Below are 16113 nucleotides of genomic sequence, written 5' to 3'. Positions count from 1 at the left end.
ACTTTAATGTATAGTTACACTGTAACAAGGACACCTTAAAATAAAGTGTAACCGGAAATTGTGTATTATGGCTACGTTGATATTCGTTTTTGTTGGCATGTCGATTTATCAGAGCACTACCACAGCTCAGCAACATAAAAAACGACTTTTCATGGCTTATTGAGAAAGTCAATGGCTGTTTAGAGTAGACCATATTATTCTGAAACAAAGAGAAAAACCTGTTGATATTGTCAATGTGGATATGCATGGCTCTGCTTTCCATTTTGCGTCATTGGGATTGTCACGCATCACATCAGGAGCCAATGACTATCGCACTGTTTCTGAGTGCCAAATCAACAGAGATAAATCACTGAATAGGCTAACAGGCAACGTCTTTTTTTGTCCGTCTGCTTGCTGTAAGACTAGGTGTTCGAATCCTACCATGCCAGCGCTGCACCTGCCTTTGTGAAGATGATATGAAACATTTAGAATGCAAATTCACCAAAACACACAAAGCAGAGCCAAAGCTATGCAGCACAAAGATGAATGTGCTGCCACTAACATGCTGACATCCCAACAAACACAGCTGGCCCACGCTAGTCTCTGCTTATTTTTCTGTTTTGCCTTACAAATGGAGTTTTGTGCAACATTACTGCCCCATTACTACAGTACAAAAGAGCCATTTTAATGGTGGTTTTATTGTCAGTCCGTTTGGGTTTCCAGCAGCTGATGTCAATCCATAATATCACTTAACATTTATTAAAACTGTTTATATTCACCATTATAAAATGGATAGTTCTGGTCCTGAGTCCTGACTGGTCAACAACACAGCATCCCACTCATGGCTCAGCTCCAATAGCGGATCGTTATTTTTGCTGCATAGTAGCCTAACAATTCGTCAAGGACTAAGATTATATATTTTCGCTCAATACGTATTATCCTGAATAAAACTGAACAAAAAGGGTAACTGGGTCATAAAGTTTGTAAAAAGGTATGAATAAAAAGATAAGTTGCAATTCCCTCTTTTTTTCCCAAACGTTTGCAACAATGACGGCACACTGCAACTGCACATTATCTCGGTTATTTCACGGCTGTTGAGGACATTGAGGAAATTTTTCCCATACCCAAAAACTGACAGGGTTGCCAGGTCTGCGTAACAAAACCAGCCTAATTGACCATTCACAAAGAGCTTGATTGACAGGTGATCTGACCAATTATAACCCTGAATCCGACCAATCATAACGCTTGCCCGACAAATGTGTGCGCTCTCCTCTAAATGTAAACAAGAGCAGCACGTTCAACGTCAGCAGCGCCACGTGCATTCTTTACGTGCAGGAAAATTATGCACTTGCATTGTGTTTCTCTTCAAAATGGCGCTCTAGGGTGACATGGAGGAGAAGAATTGATGAATAAAGTTATTTTATTTTAGTTTTCTTTTCATGCAAAAAGTATTCTCGTAGCTTCATAAAATTATGGTTGAAAAACCGATGTCACATGGACCATTTTAATGATATACTTACTACGTTTCTGTGCCTTGATCGTGGTAATACCCTTGCTGGCTATGGGAGGGTCAGAGAGCTCTCGGATTTCATCAAAAATATCTTAATTTGTGTTCCAAAGATGAACGGAGGTCTTACGGGTTTGGAACGACATGAGGGCGAGTAATTAATAACAGAATTTTCATTTTTGGGTGGACTATCCCTTTAAACTTGAAAAATGTGTATTGACGTCTTTCCGCAGTTGAAATAAAATTGTTCATTCATGTTTATTTCATGTTTGAAGTAAATATAAAAAGATGATTGGTTCACATGCTGCTTGAACTTGCTACAGTGATCTGACTCACGACATTAAAGAGCCACAAAACAATATTTACTGGTTGAATTTCTTAAAAAAACGACAAAATTTCGCTTCAACCCCCGGACTCCTGACAGATGGCGCCATTTGCATTTGTAAACAATAGTCCAAGACACAGCGTTGCCATGGATGACATTGAATATTAGGAAATATAAGGCTGTGTTCACGCCATATCTTAATTACCGTAATTATGAGATACCAACTTGTAAAAATTGTTCACATCCTAGTAGTACTTGTAATTACAACTTGTGAACTGGGAGTTTTCTGAGAGCTACGACTTGTACCACCACTGCAGATTCATTAGCCGCTATGTTTAGGCATTCATGGTGTTATAGTCCAAGTCCAAGGGTGTGAACAGCTCCAAGTAGAACGTCACGTGTTGTCATCTAGAAATTACAGTAATTACAACATGATGTGAATGCAGCATAAGACTGCCAATTTTTGCCCTCTAGCGGTTAAAACATAAAACTGCAAGCGGATTGAGATTTGTTTTTCGGTTGTGCTTCGACTCTGCTCCTCTGCATGGATGATGTAGTTCGAGGAGCCAGCCCAGTGTACACTTACAGGATGTCTTATCAGAGTGGATGGATAATACATAAATAACGTTTTTGTTTGTTTTAGTCAGTTTGACTATTTGACATGAACAATTTTTGGTCCCACTTTATATTAGGTGGCCTTAACTACTATGTACTTACATTTGAATTAATCATTTGGTACAATGCACTTATTGTGTACATACATGTGTTTACATTGTACTTATATTTTTTAAAATACCTATATGTAATTACATCTGTAATTAATTTCTGTAATTACACTGTTGAGCCATCCTTAGCCCACCTTTAAACCTACCCATACCACCAAACCTGTCTCTGACCTTACCCGTATCCCATCTCAATAGCAGCAATAGTGTTTTGCAATACAATACGAACACAATAAGTATGTTGTACTTATTTTTTGATATAAGTACATAGTAGTTAAGGCCACCTAATATAAAGTGTGACTCAGTTTTTTCTTGTTCCGGTAAAATAGACATGGTTTGGAAGATATATATTTTTGCACTCTCTCATTAATAACATTTTGTTATTTCTATAATAATAATAATGTTTTATAGAAAAGTGTATCTTTATTATTTTTAATATGTAACATTCATAAAAGCCACATGGTTTAAGGCATTTCACTATGCTGTTGTCACAATGCAGCACATTCCCACTCATATCATATTATCAAATTAAGCACACCTCAAACCGTTAGAGTTTGGAAGGGTGAAATAACCTGCCACTGTTTTGGAAGATTATAATCCGTGTAGTTTACACTTGAGCCATGTTTGTTTTGTTTAAAGTTTGTTTTGGTTTTGTTTAAGCTTAACTGTTAGGATAAACGAATGTCTAATAGGTAAAAAGAAAATCCTTAATGCATCTCTTGTTGAACATGAGACTCTTATCCATCATATTCAAGTATTAATTCTCAAAGCAATATTCAAATCAGTCAGAAACGGTCTAAAATATGTCTCATCTTGTCTTTATCATGAAGCTATGTTCTTTCGGGCCATGCAAAGTCCGTTTCCTCCCTGTCTACCTTTCTTTAAGTATTAATAAATGTGCTTTTTAAATTTGGAAACAACAGATTAATGCATCCATTCATTTTTAAGAGAAGGTTAGGATTACATTTACATTTACATAGTCATTTAGCAGACGCTTTTATCCAAAGCGACTTACAAATGAGGACAATGGAAGCAATCAAAATCAACAAAAGAGCAATGATATGTAAGTGCTATGACAAGTCTCAGTTAGCTTAACCCAGTACATGTAGCAAGGTTTTTTTTTTTAATTATATAATAAATAAAAAGAAAACGGATAGAAAAGAAAAAGAATAGAGCAAGCTAGTGTTAGAGGCCTTTTTGCCTTTTGTTAATTGTATAATAAATAAAAAGAAAACAAATAGATAAAATACAAAAAGATTAGAAATGCTAGTGTTAGGTTTAAAAAAATAAATAAAAATTCATTAGTTGTTTTTATTAGTGGATTAGCTATTATACACAAATTAAAAGGCAGAGCTTAATAATATTTGTAGTAACACAGTCACTTGTTTTTCATCTCAACAGATTAATTTAATAGTGTTCTGTGTGTCTGTATGATCAGTGGAAAACTGGATAAAGTCAACTTAGGTTTTTATAATTAATTAACATGTGATGATGCAACACTGTCCAAGACCATGAAGCAAACTTACAAATGGTGTTATGTCTGAACTTGACTCTAAATTACAATTTACTGTTAACCATTGCCCACAGCATGGTGTGTACTTGACAGAATGACCAGAGCAACATTGGGCTGTTCGATTTTCCGTTTGAATAACAATGCTCCGAGAGACAGGTATTTGAAACGGAGAGTCCCAATGGACAAGCACTAAGCGGACTAACAAGCCACTCCAGCACTCAGAACCTCCACACGCTTCCACCGCAGCTTTAGCGGGAGCAACTTTGATTTCAACAGTAATTGGGGTCTTGTCTTTGTCTAGTACTGCCAATAACACGAGCTAAGGTTAATAAAGGCTAAGGTGTTTGTGCGCCTGTATGTGTGTTTTTCCTATGGCAGGTCTTTATGTGTCTGTATGTGTGAGTGTTTTCTTATGGCAGGTTGCTCAAGTGGGAAAGGCTGGGTAATTAGATGCCATGGGCGCTTTACCTAGGTCATGCACTTCAACACACTTCAACCTCTTCAGTCACAAATATATAGGCTAACCTTGTATTTGTCAAACAGCACAAAGCAGTCAAAAGTATCCATAAATCATGAGTTAAGATTTACTTAAAAAAAAAAAAAAAAAAAAGGTTGTTCATGCCACTGTGTCATGAAATTATCAAATATGACGCTGGGATTATTTGCCTCCACAAGCAATTCACTGAGGTTGAAAATTCACATTAGCATTAACTGATGTCATTTGATATTGTGTACATGTGTTATATCTGGTGTTATTTATAACATATTTATGTTACATTCAAGTTTTGGTTGACATTATGTATGTCATTACAGGGAAAATTGTTTTTTAGAGTACATCTCTGTCATCAATTATGTCTACTTATGGGTTAAACTGTACTAAGCAACATGTTTTCGGGTTCCTAAATACATGCACTTCTACAAACATTTCTGGGAACCTGGCCAGACGTAGTTTTCACAGATGTGGCAGTTGAACTAACCATGGGGAAAAGACATGTAAATGTGTAAAATTAATCTCTTGAGCAATGATACTGAGGTTAGCCCACAGGTATGCAATTAGTAAACGCTTGAAAGTTGAAACTGTGAGGCCACCACACTAATATAAACAAGACTGTAAAATGATTTGCAAATGGTTTGACCTTTTGTTTTATTATTATTATTATAAGTTAACAACCCATATCAGCCATGGCAGTTTAATATATATTTACATTGTCATTTAGCAGACACTATATATATATATATATATATATGTCATGGCCAAAAATATCGGCACCCTTGGGGGGAAATATCATTTTGAAATAAATGTTTTTCTCAAATACACGTTGGACACAATTATTGGCACCCCTAGAAATTCTTATGAGTAAAATATCTCAGAAGTATATCCCCATTCATATTCACAATTTTGAGCACTCCAGGGTGAATATGAAGAATATATTTCTGATGTGCAGCAAAAGATAATTGAGCTTCACAAATTAGTGAAGTGGCTTTAAGAAAAGAGCTAGGACAGTGAAAATTCCCATTTCCGCCATCAGGGCAGTAATTAAGAATTTCCAATCAACATAAAATGTTACGAAACTGCCTGGAAGAGGATGTGTGTTTATATCATTCTAATGCATGGTGAGAAGGAGAGTTTGCGTGGCTAAAGATTCTCCAAGGACCACAGCTGGAGAATTGCAGAAAATAGTTGAGTCCCGGGGTCAGAAAACCTTTCAAAAAATTGTCAAACAGCACCTACATCACCACATGTTGTTTGGAAGGGTTTCAAGAAAAATTATCCTAGCTCATCCAAAAACAAACTCCGGCATATTCAGTTATCAGACACGACTGGAACTTCAAATGGGACTGGCTTCTATGGTCAGATGAAACTAAAAAATGAGCTTTTTAGCAGCAAACACTCAAGATGGGTTTGGTGAAACACAAAAAGTACCCCATGTGTACAATGAAATATACTGCTGTATTTTTGATGTTGTGGGCCTATATTTCTGCTGGAGGTCCTGGACATCTTGTTTAGACACACGGCATCATGGATTCTATCAAATACCAACAGATAAAAAATCAATAAGTGACTGACTCTGTTAGAAATCTTATAATGGGCCATGTTTGGATCTTCCAACCGTACAATAATCCAAACACAAACCTCAAAAACAACACAAAAATGGGTCACTGAGCACAAAACCAAGCTTCTGCTGGCCATTCCAGTCCTCTGACCTGAACCCTATAGAAAATGAGTGAACTGAAGAGAAGAAGCACCAACATGGAGCTGGGAATCTAAAGTGATCTAAAGTCTGGAGTGATTCTGGATGAAGGAATGGTCTCTGATCTGTTGTCAGGTGTTCTCTAACCTCATCAGGCATCATAGGAGAACATTTAGAGCTGTTAAACTGGCAAACGGAGGTTTCAAAAATTACTGAATAAAAGGGTGCCGTTAATTGTGGCCAATGTGTATTAGAGAAAAACATTTATTTCATAATGATATTTCCCCCCATTTTAAATTCTTATTATCCAATGAAAGGTTAGATTTTTGTGAATTTTTTAAATAAAAGTTCAAAAGGATTAGCAATGCAGATCAATTTTCACAGCCTCCTTTGGTCATATTTACCAAGGGTGCTGATATTTTTGGCCATTACTGTATATATATATATAAAATCTCAGAAATATTAGAAAGAGATTATTTTTCTAATATCTTTCTATCAGCAAATTGTCAGATTTTTTGAGAAGGTTCATTCAGATATTCAAAAGGGTTCTTGTTAATCTAAATATATACATATAATCTGGAACATGGCCCAAAAGAAATGTACAGTGATTTAGACATAAACAATGGAATACAACAATTCTGAAACAAATGAAAACATAACATTTAAATGGCAGTAATCTTTCATCTCATAAATATTAATAACATCTTTTTGTAGACTATACTCACCAGTTTATAGCTTACTGCAGGAATAAGATACTTTCTTATGCTGATCCAGGACCAGCTCTACTACCAGAATCCAAAGTTTAGCATTAGAGGAAAACAGAGGACTGATGAGGAGCAAAGAACAAGAAAATCAGAAACTGCATACCTTATATTTGCCCTGAGCTCCACCTGCTGGACAACAGGCTGCAACTGTCATTCAGAAAATTAGCATTTCATGTTCAATAGTTTTTTCAGGAACTGAAATTCTTGTGAATTCTAAATTGGAAAATAGTATTAGAATCAGAATAATATCAGATAGGAATCTTACAATAATTATTATAATCACTTGCTTTATTTGTGTTTTTAATAATCTTTTTAATCCTAGGCAAGGCAAGTTTATTTAGATAGCACATTTCATACACAATGGTAATTCAAAGCGTTTAACATTAAAGGAAGTAAAATAATCATAAAAAAAATAATCACAACAATAAAACCAGAAGTTTAAAATGATTTAAAATTTGATTTAAAATTAATTTAGAACAAGTAGAAATAAAAATGATTATACATAAAAATACAGTGTAGTCAGTTTGGACGTAGCACAGTGCTCATTCAACAAATGCACAGCCAAACAGATGAGTTTTGAGTCTGGATTTAAATGTGGCTAATGTTTTAGCACATCTGATCTCTTCTGGAAGCTGGTTCCAACTGCGGGTGGCATAATAGCTAAAAGCGGACTCCCCTTGTTTTGTGTGAACCCAAGTGTTGGTCAGTAACTAGTTACTAGTAATTTAGTTACTGTAATAATATTACTTTTTGCAGTAACTAGTAGTGTAACTAATTATTAATAAGATTTCAGTAATAATATTACAGTTACTTTCCAAAAAACAGCTTAGTTACATAGTTACTTTTTATGCCTCAACCCCGCTGATTTAAAATCTAAAAATCAAATAATTGCTAGATTTATTTTCATAATTTTCATGATTCTCACATGCATGTGATGTCCCCAGTGCAGCAGGCAAGCTTGGAATATGGAAAAGCTTACGTTCAGCAGATAGAAATATTGCATTATATTGATTTTGTCAGGAAAAAAGATCTGTTGTGTAAGCTGTGGCTTTACTTTACTCTGGCATTGCATCCCTCTGATCAGAATGTGGTACATTATATTAATATAATTAAAAATATTTTTGGAAAATTAAACAGTTTCTTACAAATTCATGTGATTTGATAAAATACATAACGAAATTTAATCGCATATGGGTAACAGAAAAATTACTTAAAGCTACACATGACAATTAATGAGATGAATACAACACTTCTACTTGAATGTCACTATCAATCACTATTGAGTGTTTGTAATAACTTCTGACTGCAATCCAATGTGGATTTTGGTCAGATGATGAGGCAGAAATATGTTGTTAGTAACATTCTAGAAGAATTTTATCTGGAAGATACACAGTTACAACTTCTGTGGGGCGTGAAGGAAAAGTAATGTAACTAGTAGTGTAACTAATTACTGTTACCAGAAAGTAATAAGTAAAGTAACAATATTACTTTTGAAAGGAGTAACTAGTAATAAGTAATAAATTACATTCTTTGAGTAACTAGCCCAACACTGGTGAACCCTTGGTATTTCTAACTGACTCGATCCTAATGATCTGAGTGGTCTGTTAGATTAATATTCAGTGAGCATGTCTGCAATGTATTTAGGTCCTAGGCCATTGAGTGATTTATAAACGAGTAAAAGTACTTTCAAATTTTCTAAATGTAACTGGAAGCCAATGTAAGGACCTGAGGACTGGTGTGATATGCTCAGATTTTCTGGTTCTGGTCAGAATCCTGGCAGCAGCGTTCTGGATGAGCTGCAGCTGTCTAATGGTCTTCTTTGGAAGGCCGGTGAGGAGACCATTACAATAATCCACCCTGCTGGTGATAAAGGCATGAACCAAGTTTCTCCAAGTCTTGACTGGACACAAAACATCTATTTCTTGCAATGTTTTTGAGATGATAGTATGCTGATTTAGTTACTGCTTTGACATGACTACTGAAACTAAGGTCTGTGTCCAGAATCACCCCAAGATTTTTGACTTGATTTTTAGTTGTTTGACCCCTAGAGTCAAGGTACAATGTAAAAAATGTACATTTTGAAAAATTGAGGAAACATTGACCCAACAAATTGCTTCCCAAAAATTACCCCCAAACAAAAAATACATTGTACTAATTTTATCTGAAGGTCTGATGTTAAAATTAAAAATATATATTCACCGAACATATTAAACTGTGCTCAGCCAATCTATCAAGCAGAAGTGAAAAATCTGTGTTGGCCCAACAAGCCTTGCACCAAAAAACGCGTGTACGCATGCGCCTGACAGAAACCGTTGGTGTAGTGAATTCAAATGTCTGCGCGAGAGAGTGGAGCCGATGCTGAGGAGTGACAAAACATCATTTCCAGACGGATTTTCATCATTGAAGTTATGGTGAGTACTGAACTTTGTCTTTATTAAGTCATGTTTAAGTTAAACAGAGTGCAGGTCTCAGTAATTTCAACATAAAAACGAGGGTATTACATTACCTTACATTACATTCTCTGATAAGTTAATGTAAGTATTCACTAAACGAATTAAACCGAGTTTCCTAATGTTTTACTTTAGGACACAATACATTTTATATAAATTACATTGTATTTCGCAGAATAACGGTGAATTCACGCCTGTACTCATGTCATGTTGGCTTTATAATAACCTAGTTTAGCTCATACTGATCTCTCGGTATTAGGGGTGGCACGGTACACAGATGTCACGGTTCGGTACGTACCTCGGTTCGGGGGTCACAGTTCGATACGATTTCGGTGGGGGGAGAAAATCTGCTATGCGCAGTTTCTTTTCATTTATTTTGAAGAGACAGTAACGTTAGTGCAAATTACAATTTTTTCCATCTAGATGTGAAAATACTAAATATTATTACATGTTATATATATATATAAAATCTATTTTGTTTTCATTGTGAGTGTACACAAATAAAAGCAGACCTTTATACAGTGATTATTAATAAGACAATAAGTGTTTAAAGTTGATTCTGCTGGTATAAGAAAACAGTTGAAGTGATCGCGCCGGAGCACGCACACACACACACACACACATCAGTTCCAGCATTCCTAACTTGACAGCGCAGTTGGTACTTCATCAAAATAAAATACAGTGAGCCAAACATCAGCATGCGCGCCTCTGTGTCACCGTTGGAACACGACTGAAGTACAAAGCCTATCATTTACATAATAAATAATAGTTTAGCATTCAGATATGTTACATTGCAAATATGGAAATATTATGGAATATTTGGATTTGTGATGAATGAGAGAGGTAGGATACTCGAGCACAAAGCTCCATTTCGCAAACAGTTGAGTGCGCAAGCCTTTAAAGTATAAACCTAAATTAACTTCCGGTCTGTGTTTGTTTATCGGTCTTGATAGTGGCACCAGCTACAAACACAGTTTAAGTTAAAGTGATGAGTAATGAAGTTGGGCTCAGGTTGTTGTGCTGTGGGATGTGTTTCCCATACATTTGTTTATTTGTGGCGACCAGCCACGATATCAAAACTGACCGATTTTCCAAAAGGCTTCGTTGAATAGACATGAGCACATAACGCACGTTTAAATATCAAAACGTATCAAAAATATCACTGTATTTCTGAAGGAACACTGTCTTTAGAAAATGTTTGATGTCATTTTCATTTAATCTTGCATGTTATATGCCTGATTAAGCAGCGTTTGTAAGCTCAGCAGTGCTTGTGTACAGCCTAACAGTCGTTTCCGTGGAAACCTCTAGTTCTCCCGCTTTAAAGCGCCTCCTGCTGGCAGAGAATGAGTTTGCATTTTTAATAAGTCCATCTAAGTAGTTATCGCTGCATCTCAGTCTGTCTGATTTACGCAGCAAACATATTTTGCTTATCAAAACATAATCTACTCTAGAGGGACTTAGCTGTTGTTACTGATTGTATTTGGATGTCTACCGGAAGTTAAGTTAGGGCCACAAAAGCGCATGCGCAGTAACATTTGTTTATGTTGTTGCCGTTGAAACCGCCTATACTCCCTTGTCAGTCTATGTGAGAGACGAGTTCAGAATCAGCACGTGGTCACTGTCTGGGGACTTTGTTTTCAAGTGCGCAACTCATGGCATTCACTGTTCTTCTGCTGGCGGTTATCAAACAGCGCTGCGTTACTGCGCGCGCCCCCTTCTGGATTGGGGGTGAATTGCCTGCATTCGTCGTAAGGCCTCATGCACCGAACCGAGACGCCCGTACCGTGACGGTTCGGTACGAATACATGTACCGTGCCACCCCTACTCGGTAGGGGTGTGCGATAGGCTGTACGTTATATCGTCTGCGATAATATCGTAATTGCTGTTTTAACGATGTGGGGTTTGACATTATGAATAACGTTATATCGCAAAAACCAAACAAAACACACCTACAGAGTGCACGCATACATTACGTTATGAAGGTTAGCCTAGTGCACGTGCGCATAAGAGTGTCTTTCACTACATGATTCAGTCTATTATTAAAATGCATTTAGAATGATCACAAAATTCAAGATATGGGGGCAGAAAATGTATATATTTACATAATTTCAAATGGTTAATCAATATCACATGAAGAGTGACGTTTTTTCTTCCACAAAGCAACATGATTACAAATGTGATATTGATTTTATCAAAGTCTCTGATTTTATACAGCAGTTCAATAAACAAGATGGTAATATTAAGGGACTTACATTTTAGACACAATATTGGCTGTTTTTGCTCTATTTCGCCAACAAAAATAATTACAATTTGCTTCTCTGAGCAACATGTTGGTGTTTAGTTCCTGAATAAATCAACCATTTAAATGATTCGGTTCAATCGCAATGACTCACTTATTAACAGTGACTGCCACCTACTGGCGGTTTTAATTTCACATTTAAAGTATCTTTTCATTTTTTAAATAATTCCAGATATCAATAATCAACGTTTTAATGTTTAAAATATCAAAACATTATTTATGCAGTTGTAACTGTAGCTTAAATGGTTCATGTCCTGCATTAAACAGTTTGTAAATGTTTCTAAATGCCACTTTCAGATGCAGCTTATGTGTTTCCTCTGCATTGCAAAAATGCATTTTGTTGATGCTGATTTCATTTGCTTGGTAACAGCCCAAATGTCTTATTCTAATTGACTACTAAAATGTAAGAATTTCACTCAAACGATGATGCACATTTTTAGAAAAATGGCTTTATGAAGGTAAAAATGCCCATAGAAGGTAAAACTCAATTTAAACGTATTGGAAAAGATTCATTTCTATGACTGCTGTGAACTGACCACCACACAGAATATGCAGAATATCAAAACTTTAGGAGTCCACGGTAGTCCTTAAAATGTCAGCACAAAAACACACTCATCAAAATTATTATAATTATTACATTAAATGTATGAGACACAAGGAAAACATTTCTGCTGTAACAATTTTGTTTTTCACCCTCAGTGTAACCCACCATTGCTAGGTCTGAGCTTACGAGGCACCATTTAGTCAGAAGTCAGAAGTGTAAAAAAGGAACCACTATGAATTTCACAGTGAGTATTTAACTCAGTTCTTATTGAATATGTTAATTCCATATTAGCGTCAAATACTATGAGCTCTTAGATGTAATTTGTGTGATGTGGCTCTGTGTAATGCAGGCTGCATAAGTTATTGAAGTTATATGTAGACTTATATTGACATTGCTATTTTATGTTTTTTTACAGAGCCATTGGAGAACCACACAACTGCAATGAAAATTGGAATAGTAAGCATCAGCAGTTGCACTTCAAGAGCCCTGTCAAGTGTGCTAAATGTCTCCGTTGTCCTGGAAGAGGAGGTGGTGCTTCACAATTTAGGAGACTTTGTAAATGTATTTATTGTACTCTTTGGATTATTGTGTGCACTCAACATGGAGTACAACAAGGATTTATAATAAAAGGTTAGTTCACCAAAAATGGAAATTGTCATTAATTACTCACCCTCATGTCGTACCCAAACCCGTAAGACCTTCAGTCATCTTCAGAACACATATTAAGATATTTTTGATAAATCCAAGAGCTCTCTGACCCTCCGTAGGAAGCTATGCAACTTACACATTCAAGTTCCAGAACAGTAGGAAAGACATCATTAAAGTATTCAGCGTGAGTCCAGTGGTTTAACCTAAATTTTATGAAGCAGCTCAAGAGTTTTGTTTGCAGAAAAAAAACAAAAAACAATTTACTACTTTATTTACAAAATAATAGCCAAAGTGTGGTGGTGCTTCCCCTATTGGGTTGCAGATCAATGTTTTAGTAAATAAGGTGGTTATTTATTTATTTTTGTGCACACAAAGCACTCGCGTTGGTTCCTAAAATTGAGGTTTAAACCACTGGAGTCACGTTGATTACTCTAATGATGTCTTTCCTACTGTTCTGGACCTTGATTTTCTGAATTGAATTTTCATTTTTTTAGGTGAACTAACCCTAAAAAGTTCAAAGTACCTCTTATGAGATTATTTATTTATTTTATTTTATTTTTTGGCAAATATTTGAAGTGTAAGTTTCAAGAGTACCTTTTGTGAGAATGGTAATATTCAGGTGAGATTACACTAAACACTGGTTGAAGTAACCTCAGATAAATGATTACATTTTATGGTGTTTTTGATATTTTTGCATGTTTGTGAATGTATTAATGTTTAAAGTGCAATTCATCAGCTTTGTGTCTCTTATGAGAATTAAAATGCATGATTTTGTAAGGTTTACCGTGTAGAAAATTTCAATGTATTTATCATTGTAAGGTATTTTTACAATGTTGTTATAGATTTTATTAAAAATTTATTAAAATGTGTCCGTGTCCAGTGTATCATCATTTAATGATTTTTTTTTTTTTTTAAATCATTTTCTTTTGGGACAACGGAGAATAAACAATTCAGTAAGGTTGCTTTAGCAATATGAATTTGCCAATATACATTTTTAGATTAGGTAAAACGAAACATTTATGCTACTACTATTTAAAATATTTAATTGGGCCAATAACATGGTTTGGTAGATTTAATGTTTTTCCAATTGGCTCAACATATTATTTCTCATTGAGCCAATGTTAACAAACTGTTGCCACAACTGAAAAAATTCAATTCGCAGAAATTCAATTGGGCCAATGGAAAAATTTAGATGTAATTAGTCACTACAAAATTTTGAGTTGAGGAGGTCTGACATTTTTTATAGTGTGTGTATTCACCTTGATAACTTCATCTTTGTTTCCAAATGCAATGACTTCAGTTTTCTCCTTGTTTAACTAAAGAAAGTTCTAGCACATCCAACTGTTAATTTCATCAATGCATCGGCAGAGGGAGTCAGTGGGGCTGTAGTCATTTGGAGACAAGGCTAGGTAAATCTGGGTATCATCAGCATAGCTGTGATTGGCAATTTGGTTCTTTCTCATTATTTGACTTAGTGGGAGCATATACAGGCTAAACAAGAGCAGCTCAAGAATTGAGCCTTGTGGGACTCCGCATGTCATGGACCTCCACTTAGACTTATGCTTTCCTATACTCACATAATAACCTCTCCCTTCTAAGTATGACCTGAACCATTTGACTACCATCCCAGAAAGCCCGACCCAGTTTTCCAGTCTCTCTAGAAGTATGCAATGAGCAACAGTGTCAAACACAGCACTAAGATTTAGTAGTACCAGAACTGATATTTTGCCAGAATTAGAATTAAAGCGAATATCATTTATTATCTTAATGAGTGCTGTCTCTGTGCTGTGATGCGCTCGGAAACCAGATTGAAAATTGTCCAGGTATCCATTTGAGTTTAAGTAGTTGTTCAGCTGATTAAAAACTTCCTTTTCAATAATATTACGTATGAAAGGAAGATTTGATATTGGACTATAGTTGCTCAGTATGGTGTTATCAAGATCACACTTTTTCAGAAGGGGCTTAACAACTTTTTCAGGGAGTTTGGAAAAGTCCCAGAAAGAAGTGAAGCGTTCACCACTTCTAAGAGATCTGCTTCTAAACAGTTAAGCACACTTTTGAAAAAAGATGTGGGAAGTGTGTCAAGATAGCAGGTTGACGATTTAAGGTGCTGTACTATTTCTTCCAAAATATTGCTATCAATTACTTCTAAAACAGACATAGTCACTTCTTTTTGAAATTGCGGTCGAATCTGTGTGACCTCTGCATAATTTGAGGATGTGCCAATCGCCTTTCTGATATTATTGATCTTCTCAGAAAAGACTAATTGCATTTGCTGTCGGAGAGCATTTCACTGGGAATCTGACTTGGGGGGTTTGTCAGTCTCTCACAGTAGCAAAAAGAGTGCGAGAGTTGTTTAAGTTACTGTTTATAAGGTTTGAGAAGAAGGTCTGTCTAGCTGTGGCTAGTTCCACATTGAAAGCATGAAGGCTGTCTTTATAGATGCTATAGTGAATTTCGAGTTTTGTCTTCCGCCACATCCGCTCAGCTTTTCTGCATTGTCTTTTCATACTCTGAACTGCTGTTGATTTTCTCCATGGTGATTTTTGTCTGCCATTCTTCTTGCTGACCTTTACCGGAGCAATATCATCAATAACATTCTTAACTTTTGAGTTAAATGAATCCAGGAGAAGATCAACAGAGTCTGCAGAAATGCTTTGTGTTAAAGATATAGCCTCCATAAATAGCGCACTAGTGTTCTCGTTAATGCATCTCTTTCTGACAGAGACAGATCTAGATTCAGTGGTAGCAGAGATCATTATATCAAAGAAAATACAGAAGTGATCAGATGCTACAGTGCTACATCCTTAATAGCAATGGATGAAGTGTTTAGACCTCTACTGATGAGTAAATCTAGAGTGTGTCCACGATTGTGTGTGGGTCCATGCACATTCTGAATCAGGTCAAAAGTATTTAAAACAGTTATAATTTATTTTGTAGTTTTGATTTCTGCATTATCCATGTGAATATTAAAATCCCCTGCAATAGCAAAACAGTCCTAATCTGGTATGTAAAGATGTCCAGTACTTGTAACACTGGCATCTGCAAGTAAATAAACCAAACTTTATCTAGAAAAATGTGCAGAACATTTGGGTTCTCATTTCTTTTCAGATACTCTTCTTTGTATCAAGACTGTGATGAAGAATAGCAATGAAGATGGTTAGAAAACA

At 35.8% G+C, this 16113-nt stretch overlaps 1 long non-coding RNA gene across 1 annotated transcript; it reads left to right on the top strand.

Annotated features, from left to right (window-relative positions):
- The first annotated feature begins 9277 nt into the window (after positions 1-9277).
- On the top strand, positions 9278-13725 carry LOC131541517 (uncharacterized). The gene is made up of 3 exons (XR_009271529.1): positions 9278-9413; positions 12451-12539; positions 12711-13725. It is a non-coding gene; the product is annotated as an uncharacterized LOC131541517 (long non-coding RNA).
- Positions 13726-16113: the final 2388 nt, after the last annotated feature.

The sequence above is a fragment of the Onychostoma macrolepis genome, chromosome 05 (genome assembly GCF_012432095.1).
Source record: "Onychostoma macrolepis isolate SWU-2019 chromosome 05, ASM1243209v1, whole genome shotgun sequence".
Taxonomy (NCBI): domain Eukaryota; kingdom Metazoa; phylum Chordata; class Actinopteri; order Cypriniformes; family Cyprinidae; genus Onychostoma; species Onychostoma macrolepis.
Note: the sequence above shows the minus strand (reverse complement) of the source record. Positions and strands in the feature narration are given on the sequence as shown.